Source organism: Copidosoma floridanum, unplaced genomic scaffold (genome assembly GCF_036245765.1).
Source record: "Copidosoma floridanum isolate Cflo_tuat_1 unplaced genomic scaffold, Cflo_Japanese_pri ptg000034l, whole genome shotgun sequence".
NCBI lineage: Eukaryota > Metazoa > Arthropoda > Insecta > Hymenoptera > Encyrtidae > Copidosoma > Copidosoma floridanum.
Window position 1 is genome coordinate 2,200,825 of NW_028321911.1, and position 19,102 is coordinate 2,219,926.

The window sequence follows — 19,102 nt, forward strand, 5'->3', positions numbered from 1 at the left end:
GTGGGTTTTACAAAAAATGTACGGATCTCGTTCTTTTACACACCATCTTCGTGCTACATTCAATTAATTGACGAAGATTCTGATTATAAAATTTTGGATTCAGAAATGCAAGAATATTATGATGTAAAAAAATCTGACATTATTTTTCATAAGTCATCAACCTTAAAAAGAGAAACAGACTTACCTTATTTACAAAAGTTAAGACAAATGGATTTGAAGGCATGTATAATTAATGTAATTTTGTGTACAATATTATTTTAATAATGCAGAAAAATATTGTTTTTATAGCCTCACATGCATATAGCAAGAAACATCAATAATAAATGGAGATGTTGTATGGCAGAAGGCGGGAAGAGATGTAAAATGATTGATGTAGGATAATTTTTTGATACATCGTAATCTGTGATGGAGTGTAATATAGTTATTTATGAGTTGGAACAACGTTTTTTAAGTTTACCGCCTCGAACAATTTTATGCGGGTTAGGAAATATTTTACCAATATCGTGGTTTAATAGTTCTCGTTGGACCGATCTCGCGAGTATGCTTTTTTGTCGAGCAGTTAAAAATAGAACTTTAAGGGCTTTTTTTTCTTAACGAAGGATTAATATTTTTATTAAACCTATAATAGGTCTTACGTTTTTCTTACCAGTGATACAATAAATGGATTAACCATTCATGTAAACACCATGCTATGTGCATTTGATACGGCAAGAGTTGATTCTACTGGATTTCATCACCCTATTTGGCTTAGTGACTCACCTGTTAGTTTTACTCGTTGAGTCTGTGTTTCATCATCGTCACCTTTTTTTTCTACGAGGGAAAATTCATAAAATAATGATCAAAACTATGAAAAATACTGTAAAAATAATTTATGCAAGAAAATAAAATTTTTTGTACTTATTTGAGTTTTATTACTTATTAATTACAGGAATTTAATATCGATACACATATTTTTACAACAAATTGATCCTTCTAAACACTACTTAACATTTTATACTTGAATTTATAAATAAAGTTAAAATAATTTAAAAATATTTGTCTGTTGCTTGTGATGTTTTGCTTTGAAAACATATTTACTTTTTTTTTCATTCGATACTGAAATTTATTAGTTGCACAATAAACGTTGAAGTCATGTAAGCTTATGAATAGGACAACTCCCTATCAACCTACCTGAAAACTCTTTTGGGTATCTATTAGATATACCAAATTTGATCGACTCCATTTCATTTTCTTTTATGATGTTTATAATATCAGAAACATATATGTTTAGAAATTTATTAAAATCATGATACCATCCACTCTCCACTTCTTGGAATTTTTTCCTCCGGCTACAGGTTTTAAAAAACCATCGACTACTTGTCCTTCTATTAGTCAATATTCTAATGAACGTCCTGCATGAATTGTTTCAATATTTCTAATTTTTTCCTCACACAACAACCATTTAATCGATTTTTCCGAAAATTGACCCGATCGTGTATAGCTGTTTTCTGAAATAATACCTATTGTATCATTTAAAAAAAATTTTTTCTAAATACAACCGAGCAAGCGCTTGCGATCGTTACGCTTTCTACAAAAGGATCAACGTTTCCGACTTTTAGAAAGATTTTTCTAAAAGCTGTACACGCCTGACGCAATATTTTAACATCTTGAACGCAATAATCTACTAATTCCTTCTGCATATTTAATTCTTTTTTTTCCTTGACAATTTGGTCATACCAACGTACACACTCTTGACGTTCTTTTGAACTCATTAAGTCTGGAACTGGAGAAAAAAATTCAATCGCCGGATACGGTCGTTTCTAATTAAAATTTTCTTTGCTCGTAAGAAGATGGAGAAAATACCCTTTTTTTAAATTATCCGTCAAGTTGAAGGTTTTCGGTAATTCTGCTAATTTCATTGGTAAATAATTAAGGCTATCGATGAATTTGGTTTTTCCAATGATCATTTGTATGATATTTCGTCCGTTTAAAATGACGTTGGGAGTTTTGTTTTCAGAAACAAGATGTTTTAAAATTAATTGAGCGTCAAACGATTTTGTGTTGTGTGCTATACATATAAAAGAAGAAAACGTTTCACTTTTTTCTCGTACAGCAAAGTCAACAAACATTTTTAAACATTCCTCACCTTGAAAAATTATTTCTTTTACACCACAAATGGATGATTCTGAATTTATACAGTCATCACATCGAATTTGAGCTACACATAAAATCGGTACATGTATGCGTATTTTTAACATATCGTCCACAGTTTCGTCCTGACGTGTCTCAAAATCATAAAAAATAAAGCAATTTTTTGAAGTAAAAACTTCTTATGGCGCGTTGGGCACTTTTGTGGGTGAGCATTTTCAGCCGTTCTCGCGACAGACGAGATTTTACACAGATATACTCCGCGTGTATTCTTATAATATATGTATACTGTACGTGCTCTTTGCATGGGCATTCGTTCGTGCCCTCGTGACAGACGAGATTGAGAGTTTTTTATATTTTTTTTACAAATGAATATTAATCGGAAAATTTATTTATTTAAATATTTCATTTGACTTGTGACTTAGAGTGACTCGATCGCGCTTATATATCAATCGTGCGAGAATTTCGCCGCTTGACGGGAGCAAATATCAGGGGCTTTGCCACCTGGCGAGTAGAGCCTAAAGCGCGAGAGTTGTGAGACGCCACATGATTACATACATAAATAGTATACCAAGAATTCTTTCGAATTTGAATTCCCGCGCCTACTGTCTGTTGAAAAAATCATACGATTTTGAATTTAAATTCTCGCGCGAAGTAGTTCTCGGTGGGATCCAGTCAGCGGCACTATGTAAGATCAAGCATGAACTGTGAGCGTGGAATAATGCTCAGACCAACGCTGATACGCAGTCTTTGCATGGGCATTCATTCGTGCCCTCGCGACAGACGAGATTGAGAGTTTTTTATATTTTTTTTACAAATGAATATTAATCGGAAAATTTATTTATTTAAATATTTCATTTGACTTGTGTTGCTGCTATGGTATTGTGTTAAAAAAATTGATAAATTTTGTATTTACTATTTACTAATATTTACTCATTTAAATAAAATCACTTCCTTCGAATGTAGTTTCTATATTATTATACTCCATGTCCATTCAAAAAGTGCCCACATTGCTTTGATAAACTTGATTTTTTATGTTAAATTTCTCATGTCGCGAGCGCACCTAAAAATGCTTACCCAAAAAAGTGCCCAACGCGCCATAAGTTCAAGTTTTCACTTCTGCCTGCACTCCCGGAGTGCTACTTGTACTTGATTGTTTTTGTAATGTCTCTCTTTTACAGCTTGAATCATACACAATTCATTTAAATCATGTATGGTTTTACACTGTCCGCAGTATTTTTTTTCCACACTCATGCTTTCCCTTTGCTACGTTATAAAATTTTGCACAAAAGCTACACATTTTTAAGGTATCGCATACAGATCTTTTGACTGCCCAATGTGTTTTTCTTCGTGCATATGACCCTGGACGTTTATGATTTTTAAAACATTCTCTATTATAAAAAGTACGCCCACAGTCATCACATTTCATTTTTTTCATTTCGGAAGTATTATTATTACAATTAGGGTTTGCATTACATGCCATGCAAACGAAAGGACACGAATGATTTACTATTTGTCGGTATGTTTTATCACACGGTAAACAGAAAAACATATTTGTTTTGATTGCTAAAAAGTTTAAAATTAAATTATAGTGTTTAATATTGTTGTAATACATTATGTTTATAAATGAATAGTAATTTGATGGCATATCTTTCGACCCGTCATAAATTAAAGCCGTGCAAGTCCCGAAGTGTTTATAGTCAAAAACGCGAATGGCTATGTTTTTTCGTAAAAAATATTTTTGAAACTTTACAATTTCTGGATATCCAAAAGTGTCTGTATCTTTTTAAACTATATCACTATCCTTTAATAGTTTTAGAGTTTTTTGTTTTTGCTCTTTTTCATTTTTAATACTTTTCCACTGTTTCTTATATTTGACAGTGTCATTTTTATTTAAATAAACCTCGCCGCAAACGAGAGCCCTCGCTAGACATAAATTATCATTATTTTGAATACTTAATACTCCTTTCTTTTCTATATTTTTTATAATATCTACGGAGGCACTCATCCCTTGAAGCACTTGTACATATGTTACCTCAACAATTATATTTTGTAAAATATCGAAAATTCTCTTACTCTAATCGATCCTTTCAAACAGTTTTAAAAAATCTTCGGCCGTGAGTGTGTAAAGAGGTCTATAATATAATCCTACAGCACCGCCGGTCAACCCATCCGATTCTATGACACTCCTACTAAATCATTATGCTGGGAATAACGGTTTTTAATCATATCTACAAATTCCCCCATCACGGAAGCTAACCAACCATTTATTTTACCCAGCGTTACTAAATTTTCATTCGGGGGTAACATCTTAAACGTAATCAGACCCCCAGTTAATCTAAATGCCTTAATATATTTTTCTACATCGCTTATTATATTAATAAATTTTCTACCTTTTAGTCCACGATCCTCTGGAACAACTTTTTCTACGTGTACGTTCGTAACACCACCACCACCTTTTTGCACAAGACCACAAGCACAGTTACACCCACAATTAATTTTGCTACTCACTTCACTTGTTTCCGGTGTCGTACATGTTTTTTGCTGCTGCTGTTGTTGATCCTGAGGCTGTTGTTGTTGCTGTTGTGGCTGCTGTTGTTGCTGAGATTGTTGTTGATGCTGCTGCTGTTGTTGAGGCTGTTGTTGTTCTATTTATTTTTGTGGACCACTTGGTTCCGAATTAGTTAGCTCTGTGAAAATAAAAAAGTTTTTTCACTCTATATTCAGAATGAAATACACTTATAATGATTTATTAAATGAAAAAATTTATTTACCTTTATCTGCTCCAAGATAACAAATTTTTTTTTGCATTACCGATGAACCAGCCATTAATTCGTCATCGTTCTCGATATTTCTTTTCCTATTTTCAATGGCCTGTATAGAAGTCGTTGGACTTAGCGTCTGTGACGGCGAAGAAAAAAATTGTTTTCCTCGGCTATCGTATTCACTGAAATTAGTAACAATAAAATTATATAAAAAATAGTGTAAAAATTACTTTAATTTGAAGTAATAAAATTTACTTACTTATTCTTTCGTAGTGCTCAAACAATGGCTTTAAACAGCCACTGTTCCGTGAGTTGAGTGGTAAACTTTCAGCTACCACAACCACAGCAATGTCACTATTTTTTATACAAATATCATACAATAAACTTGTCTCACTGTCAGAAACAAGCCCTCGGAATAAATTCCACAGCACCTCTTTAAGCTCTTGCACTGGTGAATTCGGTAGCACCTTATTAATATAAACCGCCGGGTATTCCAATTTAATCACGTCATGAAGCGCAAATCCATACATGACACACTGCAATACTACTGCCCGCAATTTTTCAATCACCGAATCCATGATGAACACGGGTACTACTTCTTTTCAACGGTTAAGAGAATATTGTTTTGGCTACGAGTGCTCGATAGAAACTAACTCTTCCTCTTGGTCTTAAGTTCCTCATCAACTCTGTATCTTCTCTTCTTTTACCCTACTCTAGAGAAAAATGCATGGAGCGGGGAGTATGAAAATCACATAAACAGTGAGTAAAGCCAGTCCCTTGATTTTCGTACATTTTTTTAAAAAGCTCATAAAAATTTGACTTTGACTCGAACAAAAGCCACGCACTAGTATTTCCCAAAGCTCTGCATCTTCTCCTGTTTTACCATACCCGTAAGAAGAACGTTAAGATGGGAGTATATGAAAATCACACAAACAATGAGTAAAGCCAGTCCCTTGATATTCGTACAGTTTTTAATTATTTTTTGAGAGCTCGTAAAAATTTGACTTTGACTCGAAAGAAACCCAGCAGGCACTTGTTTCATAGAGTAATGTTTCACTTTTTATAACATCTGAAGTAAAAACTGATATGTGATTACCATTGATATAATTGGAGGGCTTGTTGTCTGTTTAGGTATACGTTATAGCTCTCATATGGTTTCTGTACGTAATGGTAACATCCTACGAGTTTATGACTTTAGGTCCCAACAACTGACAGTTTCCATGCAACCATCCCCTTAAAGAAAAACGCGAGATAGTAAAAGAGAATAGAAGGAGGAAGAGAGAGAGAGATAGGGGGGAGAGGAGAAGGATAGAGCGTGAGATCTGATAAACAGTCAGTCCCATTTTTTTCCGCTACCCGATCCTACATAAGTAGTGTGTCAGCAGTCGAGCTACCGATACGTTGAAACAACCCCCTAGCAATCGTAAATAACGTTTTTTATCATGGCAAGTGTTCAGTGCTAAAGTGGTGAGTAGTACAAGAAAATTTTTATAACATTTGAAAATAGCTATGGCAGGTGTTGTTTTAAGACGTAAAAGGGATGCATTTCTTCAAAATGAAAACTCCTACAAGTCCCATGAAGACGAAAACACCGATCCCACGTCTTATTTTAGCTTAAATGTATTAACTATTACATATGCTTTTAATAAATCTTGCACAAAAAAGATCTCAGTTGGATTATACTATGATTTTGACAAACAAGTGTTCGAACCTTTGATTCTTTTATCAAGGAATGAAATCACGAAAGGGTTAAATCTTAGTTCAAAAATGTGGAGTGAAATGCAAAATCATTTTGCAGTGATCTCAGATTATTTCAATAATACGACCACCAAAGTATTGGATCGAATACATTTTAGTGACATCGAGTTGTTGTTTACCACATCTTATCGAGCAAAATCTATTATATTCGATTGTTACTAGGACAACAATAAGCAAGATGGGTGTAAAAAAATGAGACCCTACGGTACTACAGTAGTGATGCAGAAACCAACCTTTTGTGGACTCGCAGCTGCAAGTGTGTGTGTGGATGAAAGACTTAATCGTATTAAACGTGTTACAATATTAGTTAATAAATGTAAAAATTTCATCACCGAGGAAATGATTCTAATGCTGAAAAATACCGATACAGTAAAAATAATTGATGATTCGGTAATAGAAGGTGTTAAGAAGAAAAATTCTGGTCAAATTAAAGAAACTGTAAAAGAAAAGTTTCAGTCTCCTACCGACAGTGTATTTTTGCAACATCATTTTTAAACTGTTTTCTTATAGTTAAAAAATATGTGTTTTTAAATATTTGTAAATGAAGTGAGGTCTAAGTTGTGGTATGAATAATTTTTATGTACAAGAAGGTATAAATAGATGTTCTAAAACTTATAACTTGGATATATCTCATTTTTACTTTTTCATATTTTATGTCTTTTTTCTCAAGACAACTCACTCTGATACAAGCACACAGAACTGCAGCCCATAAACATTAATTTTTATAGCTCCTCTGACTTCCTTTCCCTCCAATCTTTGTTTTTTACCCCCCCCCTCATAATTTGAACCATACTGTATCACATCACATATGTTTCCCCATCCCTCACCCCCCTTCGTACATTAAAATTTTCCTCGTAACTAAGAAATGTTATAGCTCATTGACTCTCATATCTCCCATAATTCTTCTACCCACTTGACACAGCTTATATTATTTCTCATCCCTCTTTCTGTTGGTTAGAAAACATATGGCCCTTCCACCTTCACAGCGTACTATCACTTAAAAAAACAGGTTCTTTCACGAAAACCGTAAAACAATGAAATAGCTCTCTTACTCTTTTCTGAGATCCTGATTTTCTCACCCTACAACTAGGTCTGTTGCTAGTGGATAATAATAATAACAATAACCCAATAACCTCTAGTTAGGAGCATATGACATTCGGTCTGCATTAACACCCCTTCACTAACATACCTCTCATACAGACCTACTATCCTGATACTTTAGCGCTATTTTTCCTCGTGCATCGATAAACAAAAGAAATACCACATGTCTCGGACACCACCTTTCGCAGACATCAAAGATGCAAGGGAGACAGGGTCACTCCAGAAGTCCTATATTTTCACCTCTCCACCCCACCTCCAACACCCACCAGATTTCAAAAACCGCGCCTTTCCTCGAAGCCCCAAAATTCTCCAGCTAGGGACCCCGCTCCTCACCCTCCTCCAACAGCACGACCAAACACTCACCCCGGGCCCGACCGTCGGAGCCAGACGGTGACGTCAGAGTTGTCTGGAAATTACTCACCCATCCTCAAAGTCCCCAAAATTCCCCAGCTAGGGACCCCGCTCCTCACCCTCCTCCAACAGCACGACCAAACACTCACCCCGGGGCCGACCGACGGCGCCAGACGCTGACGTCAGAGGTGTCTGGAAATTACTCACCCTTACTACTATTATCACACCTGATTTTTGTAGGTCAATCAAATTATTTATATAAATCCGCATGACCTACTTTTAATAAAAATATAAGGCTTTGATTCATTGTGACGCAATTTATGTATTCATTTAATCTTTGCTTATAAACCTTTTACTTAGAACCAAACATTTTCTAAAAATTTTTAATGATGCTTGTATCATTAGTCAATGAAATTTTGATTATTATTTTCGAACTACAGCTATAAAAGACTGCACTTCTCGAATAAAGATTATTATTTTTAGCAATAGTGGATTATTCGTACATCATGGAATCTACTGCAGCTAGACGACACCGTAAGATATTTTTACATTTGCAATTACCACAGTAATCCCGCGTATAATTTTAGTGCAAACACTATATTTATAATAATGATAGTTTCGTCACACAATATTTTTTAATTAAACTTTAACATTTCTTTTTAAATGATATAGTATTATTACTCATCTACGACTGTTTCTTCAAGATTTCGTGGGTCTAGACAATCCACCTAACAAAAATAGATGTTATATCAATTCTGTTTTTCAGACCCTTTTCATGATACCAAAATTTAGGAATTCCACACTCTCTCATAATTGCATACAAGAAACCGCATTGAATGACATTGTAATTGAATTAAAAAATTTGTTTTCAGAGTTGCAGCTATGTCTTTAGTTTTCTTACTTATTTTGTAATTGTTCTACTAGAACTTGTAGTTAACTTATTTATGGGTATGTTGTTAGTACCTTATTTTAAACACAATTATCACTTGCAACAGCATCTTACGAATACAGAACATACCTTACTTAAAAAATTTTTGCGTCACTTTTTCAGGAACATATGCAGATTACATTGAATGCAGCTTTTGTTACACTGTGTTTGATCAACAACAATCATTTATCGATATCTCAGTACCCATAGGAGATTTGCAGTATCCTTTAGGCAGTGTGGTATGTATACATTGTAGAATTTCGTGCGGTAAATTAATTAATTTCGTATTTTCAATATTTTGCGTGGAGGAAGGTGGCTCAAACTAAGGAATGTCAGGTCGGAGGTCCAACAAGTGTTACGTTTTCTTGATAACGAATACATAATTTTCTTTATTACTTAGGTTATCGAACGGCATAGTAAATAAATTTATTTTATTGGGACCCTCATGCAGAAAAAAATAAAAACTGTCTAAATAAAAATAAAAAATTTTTTTTTAGTAACTGTATGTTAAATACATTTTACCACTCGACTGCAATGGATTTTTTTTGTAATATTCTTTTTCATCAGATTATGTTTAAGTAAATGTTTATTACACAAATATAAATTAAAGTAAAGTTTATTAATTTGATTCTTACATGTGCGTATTTCACAGTGATGAAATCGTGTTTTACTTGGATAATTGTATGTAAAAGGAATTGACAGAATCTCAAAAATGATGTTACTCGCGTAGCGAAGAAAGTCACGACTGCATCCTACGAGCATGATCGAACAAGTGAGTTGTTCTCCCTCGCTGGAAGGGAGAGTCGCGCACGGTTTCTGAGTCACGTCATCTGTACATGGTAGAGCAGAATACAAAAAAAAATTGAAAAATTACAAATATCTTTTATTTTGTTGGACCATAAATACACCAGTCATTTACGTACTAAAATAAAAAAAATTCATTAGGATATACGTACATCACATTACAATATTACTCACCCTTTTAGGAGAGGGGCTTGGGGTTCCCGATGGAACCATTGATTTTACAATGACGCATGTGCAATGCATGTGGAAGAAAATGCCACACATCTTAACTCTACATTTGAGACGACTAGATCAAGTATCTGGAACTAGAGTCAAATTAAGCCACAAGTATGATAGCTACACCTTTAGTACGATGTTTGATTTATGTCGTAATGGTACATTACGTCACTAGGACACAAAGTACAAATATGAGCGCCCGAAGGGCGCAATTGTTGTATGTTGGTGCCCGAGTCGTGTGTAATATTTTTCTTACCAAGGGCAAAAAGTACAATTTTGCGCCCGTGGGCACACTTTGCGCCTAGTAAATCGCTTTGGGCCCTAGGGCAGAAAGTGATTACAAGGGCAAAAAGTGTGACCCGAGGTCACAAAATGGCAGTTGCACTTTGGGCCCGTGGTAAGAAAAATTATGTTTATTCGCTTTTAAATAGTACTTGTGTACATTACATATTAAATTCAGTAATTGTGTACGTAAGTCGAGCATCCTACTCTGTTTCGACATTTAAATGAAGCTGATGCAACTAGGCTCTTAAATGAACAGGGGTTTATATACTGACGTATTATGTTACAATGGCTGACAGTACGTAATAACAATCTATGTACTTTGATTCAATTTCAGAGTAACATTCAGTGCCTAGTTAAATGCTAACATTCTGATGAATCCGCAGAAAAATACGGAAAATGCAGTACAGTATGTAAGCCATTCAATAATAGGTAATAGCTTCATTTTGCGTAAGATGAAAATTGATTGTTGACGTGTTTTGCATATTCATACCTGAATTCAGAAACGTTTTATCTAATATACGTAATACCAAAAATATTCCTGATACGTTAGCGTACTATAAAAATGTATCTTGTCGAAAGTCATAGATGGGCAAATACGCATTTTTTATTTGAAATGTTTAAATAGTAATTTTTTCAATACTCCATTTTAAAAAAATTTTTCAAGTAAAATATCTTATTTCAATAAATTATTAAAAATAAAATATTTGTTTTATACATTATTAGAAATAATGTATTTTTTTGAAAATTATATGTAAATGAATATGTTAGTAACTATAAAAATAAAATATTGTGTTTTAATGATATGTTCAAAAAATTAGGATAAATATAACGAGCTCCGAGCATTTTATCTTACTAATATATAAAGCAAAGTCGCGTAAACCGTTGTAATCGCTAACAGCGAAAACTACTGAACCGATTTTGCTAAAATTTTGCATACTGATTCTTGACACTTCCTAGATGGTTTTAGTATGATTTTTATCTTAAAAAATTTAATAACAATAGCATGAAATAAGCTCAAAGTATTGCAAAAATACGCCAGATTTTTACTTTAGTTCAGTAGGATCCGCTAGGTGGCGCTGACATCAAATCGAAGCTACCTGGACAGAATTAAATAAGTGTGGTTATAATAGGCCGGAGCGTCGCTAGTATTACTGCAATCGTCTACTGGCAGATCATCGAGCTGCATCGAGAATGTAGATGATAGTCGTGCAGCTGGGTACCCCGGTTACCGATGACGCTCTTCTTCAATGGGCAAGTGATCTAAGTCTACTTTCACCCTGAACCTCTAGGATTGACGAGTGCCATCAATAAAAAATTTATCCGATAACGTCTCTGGCGGAATACCAGGAGACGTGTCTAGCCAGAGCACATCCTGCTCCAACACTTCAGAGTTATATGGCCGTAGCACAATTTGTCCTGGTGCCGTCAGAGAATTTTATTACTACAGTTGTAAGCCAGAGAAGACAGCCTTGAAGAGTACGGGCAGCCACGACTGCCAACTTCTTCGTGGTCGTTCCAACGGCATTATACCTATACAGAGAAGGTATTCTCCAGTCCCACTTTCCCGACTAACGATAAGCGGTTGCTTATCCGGTTGCGACCTGAAGACGAGATATATTTTGGTCAGCGGCGTATCTCCCTCATGTGCGGTCTCTGTACACAGACTTCGAGGGTAAGAGTCAAGCTACCAATAGCTGGCTCTCCATCATCAAGAATAATAATAAAGAATAACTAGAAATTTCACCACTGGCCTTTTTCAGGGCCAATATAAGTATTCACATTCATTACTTAACCTTCAATCTCATTGGTTCTTTTAAGGGCCACCTAAGCAAGGCTGGGAACCCCGGTGACCGACGACCCTATATTACCCTCTTGACTCTAAGCAATCAAGCAGGAATCACCGATCCTCTCCAAGGTCTGCGCTGGGCGAACCTAACAGCTATGATGGAAAAAAAACTTGAGCCAACGTGAGTCTCCAACGGGCAAGCATCACGAACCAATCTCTACTAATCTCTCCACCTTAGATCATTAAAACAACTGAGTCTGCAAAAAAAGGTGCTTTAGACACCAACGTCTTCGACGTTATACCAGGAGACGTTGGGAAAGAAAACTACAACTAGCCCCAATGCTTCGGACTTTGTAATTTTTCTCCCGATCAGTCTGGGTCCTCAACAGCAGGCCAGAAAAGATCACCCTGAGGTATCCAGGCAGTCACAATTGCTGTAAATTTTAGTCAAGAAAGAGTTTACTTAAGAAGCTCACCGATCTTTTTTAGGGCAATCGGACGTCGAACTACCTTGCCAACAAATATATTAGATCTCAACAAAGTTGACAGAAAATAGAATTTAGCGGTCACAAAAGTCGCAAGAGGATGAATTGGAAGGAAAATTCTAAATGTATCTAAAGAATTAAATTATAGGCGTCAAGAAAATGACGCAGAAAATTTATCGAGATTGGAACAGCAGCCTCAAAATCGACAAATAAAGAATCCATTACGTGAGAGATCAGCTTTTCATTTTACCCTCACAGTCATCTCTTAAATCTTTAAAGATCTAAATTCAGGTATTTAAAAAAGAAGAAAATATATTTGTATTTTTGTGGCAATTAAAAATGTAGAGATTAAGTTCCAGAACTTTGTTGCTCTGGTAATAAAGTTGTGAGATAAGAGGAAAAAAATTTTTTTTAATATATATTTTTGGGAGTTTGAAATCTTAACATCTTAAAAAAATAGCCCTTTTTATAAATTACACGGGAGGAACTGCAAATCAACCGCTCCTTAGGGCCAACGATTATTTTTTGGCATAAGGAACGCACGGTACTTTTCAGCATAATTATATTTTTTTTAATTTTTACAGCTTATTATTTGACCAAATAAACTGTACAGATTGCGTCCAAATATGTTTTTAGTAAGAAGATTTTTGTACTGAGAAGTGTCAGGAATAAATGTAAAATTTCTAACTGAAAACGCTTCACATTACATGTCAACACACTTCGGTGTTCCATTTAGTAAGTCTCGGGCGAAGCCGAGACGGGGGGCCGCTATGTAATTATGATCTCATTTTTGATCTTTTGACAAAAATGTAGTAGACGTATAAGAAAGAAAAAAACTATTATGTAATGCATCCATAATTCTTCTCTATTAATAGAATAATTTTACTTATCTCTTTTTGAATTCGTTTGTATCGGGAAAGTACTTTATTGATAAAATAAAGCTACCACGTGACTTATCATCAGCTACTTAAATCCACAAAACTGGACATCATGGATTTTTTCAAAAAGGCGCTTTGTTTTGACCAGAATATAAAACTAATTTATTTTAAATCCTACACAGCAAATACTTTATTTCGATAAAAAATTTAATTTAAAGTAAATTGTTTGAAATATCGTTGTTTATTCATGAAAGAAAAAAAAAAACATTTAAATACAATTATGAAATAAAGTTAATTAAAACAACTGTTTTTTCTTATTCTTTTATCTAATTTATAAAGTATAATCTATATTTAGTATATGTAATCGATTAACAATATTCATTAAATGTCAGTGATTATACAAGTGTTAAAATTAATACGTTTGTAGGTTTTATTATTTGTTGTTGTCATTAATAACAAGGAATTATACTAATAGTTTTAAAAAATTTCTTCCTATGTTTAGAAGTCAGTGAATGCTTCTTTTTCAGTTTCATTTTTAATGGAGAAGTTGAACGAAAAATTGTTGTTATAATTTTAGTTTTATAGTAACAATTAGTTTAGGTATAATTGTTTTAGAATAACAAATATAAATGATTAATCGTTTGGACTAAACAATCTCGTTGGTTGTGTATTTTAGTAAAATAATCAAAATATTACCAAAAAGGAAAAAAACCAATGTGTTAGTTATTACAAGCCCGTAGATTACAATATTTTTACACATATTTTTGTACTGAAATAAAGATGCTGATTAGAAAAAAAAATGTATAAGAGTATTTAAATTAATTTTCATACAATAAATAAATTCAAATATATTACTAAAGTAAAATACAATATTTTACCATCATTTCAAAATAAATTGAAAAAAAGTAATTTTACTTCAAATCATCATATTGTAATATCGAAAGACTAAAATTAAAAACAAATTTTTTTCCCCTGTACATTCCCTAGAAATGCTGTTTTGAAGGCACTCGTGCAAAGACCAATGTACATCCGAAAAGAGGTGAATCACCTGCAAGTTACTGAGACCTGCAGTACAATGATGATTTATGTACATGCACGCTGGCCTATGCTGACCAGAAATGCAAATTAAAATATTTTTCTACAACCGTAGATACAAAAGTTTAACTGGGAATAGTTAAACTGAAATGATAAATGCAGATATAATTTTAGATTAACATAAAGTTAAACATTGGGATAGCTTAGAATTAACACGTAGAAATAAGCGAAAATATTATTACAAGCCAGAATCGTCACAAACAACCAGTACATACTACACCACTAGCAAACAACTACATTACATATTAACTATAACAAACCTGGTACACAACATTAGTTACCTTCAAGGAATTATCCGATTTTTACCATTGAAGTTCGCAAGCTCATGATTTACAGAGTAACCTTTTTTGCATCGCATTAATAATTTCATAAACATACTGCAATACTCTAATTTGTCATCTAGTTGATTGCTAACACTTTTTCCAAAATGTTGAGGAAAACAGAAAGTAACCCTTCCCCTTTTCTTGACTCAGAGAGAGAGTCCGTACGCCTGCCTTCAATAGGGGTAACAGAGTTTCTGATTCCCTAGGGTACCACGAGACGACTTCCTCTCCAACTACTAGCAGCAGAAAAACATGTTGACTAAAATTCTACAAAAATTCCGTATTATTTTTGTAACATTATAAACATTCAAACTACCGGTAAAACAAATTATGTTAACTCACGACAGGCAAAGCACTAGTATTCTAACAACTGCTATTATTACTATTATTATTACTATTATCATTATTACTATTAAAATTATTATTATTATCATTATTATTATTATTACTATTATCATAAATACCGCCAATAATATTCTAATTATAAGTTATAACGGCTGTAGCCACCGTTTTGGCGTTTAAGTAGGAGTATTAATTAATAAATCACCAATCGTTTGTTCACCCGAGCATCAATCGAATTGTTAAGCGATTTCCACCACTCTTTTTGCAACGAGTTTAGCTGAACAAATTACTGATGTTTAGGATTAGTAAATGTTATTGATATTCCGTCATAATATTAAGGTTAAATTATATTAAAATTCTGTCAACTTCGTATGTAAAAGGGAAAGGAAGGGCATAAGCAAGTGAATCTCCTTCCCTTCTCTTACCGCAAAGAGGAGAGTGAACCGGATGTGGGAAGTGCCAATTTCTGAGTGGCTAAACTAGAGCAGATCTAACCAATGGAATTTTTGGCTATTGTCATTTTTGCAAGATTTTCCCGCGGCAAGCTCTCCTGCATTGTTATCGAACCAGCGCGTCATCGAGGTCCGCTACTCCTTATAAAAAGTCCGGGAGGTCCTGGAGAAGTTAGTTAATTTTTGTTTTTCACCCTCGACTGAATAGTAAGCGTCCACCTCTGCTATCACTCAGTCCTCCACGAGCGCGTAGCAAAAACCTCTTTACTTACCTCGGCTCGTACTGGTTCGTCGTGTACTCCAGTTATATTTGAATAAAAGTAAGTGTAAAAGTCATAATTTTCTAGTACTCTTTCTTTTCCGTTTGTAATCTTCTTCGGCCGAGTCCATATTTAAAGTTGTTTACGTGGGCACCAATATCCGCCACGATATTGGTACCCGAGGATCTTGTAAAATTATTTAAAGTTGTTTACGCGTGCACCAATATTCGCCACGGTATTGGTACCCGTGGACCCTTGAAAATTGATAAGTTATTTTTCGTGCACGCCACTATTCGCCACGGTAGTGGTACAGAATTAGAGCGAAAGTCGGTACTCACAACGGTATTAATACATCCGAGTCCGGTCGCGAGAAACTAAACCCTTTTTCCCGTAATGGTGCTGTCATCGTCTAGATTGCGGACGAGATACCCTTTAGTACACCGCTCTGGATAAAACCGACTAACTTTAGGCACACCGCGCGCAATTTAAGGGTATTGGGATATTCCTTGCATACTTATCGCTTCAAGTTGTGTTAAAACAGTCGTAGCCCCTTTGCAAATATCGCGTCGTTAGATAGAACTGTCCCTTCAGCTTCGTGTCCCACTAACGTGCCCAGCGTGTGTCCAGATTTATTAAGCGAAAGCTTAAACTCAAATTGTACGTCGCGCCGACGTAACAATATGTTACAAAGAAGAACAATTTCGAATGATGCCTTCTATTCGTGATGTAATTGGTTCAATGTATGATCCAGTGATCACGATCCAAACGATGTTCATGGATTGTAAACACAACCCCTTTGCAATTATTTTTTAATTTTAAAAAGTAAAATAAAAATTTATGATTCAATGAAATCAGCCTTTTCTAGTCAAAAATTTAGATTAAAATAATTATAAACAGGTTACAAATTTTATGTGTTTGATAATACTTCGTGTAATAAAAATTTCATTATTGATGTACGACATTTTTTTTAGTCATTTAATTTTCAAGAAAATAATTAAATTTACGTAAATAATGACCATCTCTGTCGTCAATATTTTATACGAAGATGTTATCTTAAAAGTGTATTAAAAAACCGTATCATGTTCGTACAATACATTTGTGATGGTATTGCTGTCAATTCAAGTATAAGTATGGCATCACGTCTTCCGTTTGGTATGTACTTAGTTAGACATTTTTTTCAAATGTTGTAATTAACATATTGTTTCTGCAGGGTTGGGTATAGAAAATATGTACAAACTATTTTCTGTAATTGTACATAGTGGAAATGCTAATAGTGGTCACTACTTTGCTTATATCTGTGATTTCGAAACTAACAATTGGTTTTGCTTCAATAATAGCACGGTAATACCGGTAATATGAATTTTTACGTGTTTTATAGTGTTTACAAAAAATCAATGGGGTAGAAAACGAAAACGATTGTGAAATATGTAAAACAAAATATTTTAGGTTTCAGAACGACAAGTAGCAGATGCATTTGGGAATGAAGAAGACGGAAATTGCGTTAATGATACGGAAAGAAACAGTACAAACGCTTATATCTTATTGTATAGACGAGTATCGGGATCACCAAATGTCTCACGAAATACCGCAGATAAATGTTCAGATCGACTTACGGTGCATAATAGTTAACTATCAAAATGATCTAGGATGGATATCCAAAAAACCCAGGTATCCCACCCTAACTTACCTTTTCCTAGCATTAATTGTAGATACTACGTTTTATACCGCAAGTTTGAGTCGTCCCGTTTCTTGGCGCTGATTTGAGTTCTCCGATGTCTTATCGCTAAACAGAGTTATCCCTATGATCCTCTGAGGTAATGAACAGTAAAAAAAAATTATCTACATTTCGTACAGTAAATATTAATCCATTATATTAAATAAACAAATTTTACAGTCAAATGTGTGATTCAATGTTATTCGATTAATTAAATTTTTAAATATTGATTGTACTTTGTATTATATGCCATAACTTCAAACATAGAGGATCAGCATTCGTTGACAAGAAAAAAAAAATTTGCGTATTCGCTCAAATGACAAAAGGTTGGTTGAATTTTTTGGCCTCGCCGACCCCGCATCATTTCATAAAAGCGGAAAGAGGAATTTCGTACTTTGGGGTGCATTTTCTGCGTATCGGAAACACCACGCCTGTCGGTAAAAAATGTTTTTGGGCCATGGATTCATATGAAACTGATTATATATATGGCTATCCCAAGAAAGGACTTTCATAGTATTTACTAGCTTACGGGGGATTAAGCCTAAAATAGTTATTGTCAAATCTTAATAGAACTCCACATACTTATACTTCCATTTTAAAGCTAAGCCGCTTTTGAAATGTATGTCGCTGTTAAAAAACTGGGTTGTTTTGATACGGTTTTTATATATGGAGTGAGAAGCACCTTTGTTAATTAATTTCGATTTCCCTTCGAAGAAAAGGCATCTGCTCAAAGCACATATTTTTTTCCTACTAATTCATTGAGTTGTTATTGTCGATATATTGACGTTTTTCAATTGCAGAACGAAGTTGAGGTCATTAATATCATTTTAAACACAAGAACCACATGCAATTTATGGTGACGGAGACACTTGCGAATCACAATTACCTTTACAAATGGTTGGCGTTATTTCCAATCGAGTAGGGGACAATCTTGAAGTAGACGACGTTCTTCATGAAAATGACGAGTGTGACAGTACATACGAATACGTACGTAAAAAATTAAATAAAGTTTTAACTAATAACGTATTAAAACGATTTAAATCTAGTAAAATTAAAAATAAAATTTTCTATGGTATGGATAGTGTGACAGTACTGTGTAAGCATCCTGTTGTATTTGTTAATTGTTTCAAAACTGTATGCAATTGATTTGGTGTTTACCTAATGAAAATCTACGATATAAGAGTAATGATAAAACTATACTAATTTTATGTAATTTTTCTGGTGGATGGATCCGAATTTAGGGTTCGTTATGAAATCGCATATTAGTGGTTCTGCCGTAAGTGGCTCATTTCGTGACCAGGGCTCATGCTACTAAATGAAACTTAAACTGAATATTCTAATTATATGAAGTTATGTTAAACGTGTTAAACTTTCTTGGAAAAAAAACTTTTAAGTTGATATCTTGACTCTTTAATGAAATAATTAAGAAAGT

General features: G+C 34.1%; 1 protein-coding gene across 1 annotated transcript in view; it reads left to right on the plus strand.

Annotated features, from left to right (window-relative positions):
* Positions 1 to 19,102, plus strand: part of Plekhm1 (Pleckstrin homology and RUN domain containing M1) — a 205,133-nt gene that overhangs the window by 182,773 nt on the left and 3,258 nt on the right. The window lies entirely within an intron of this gene.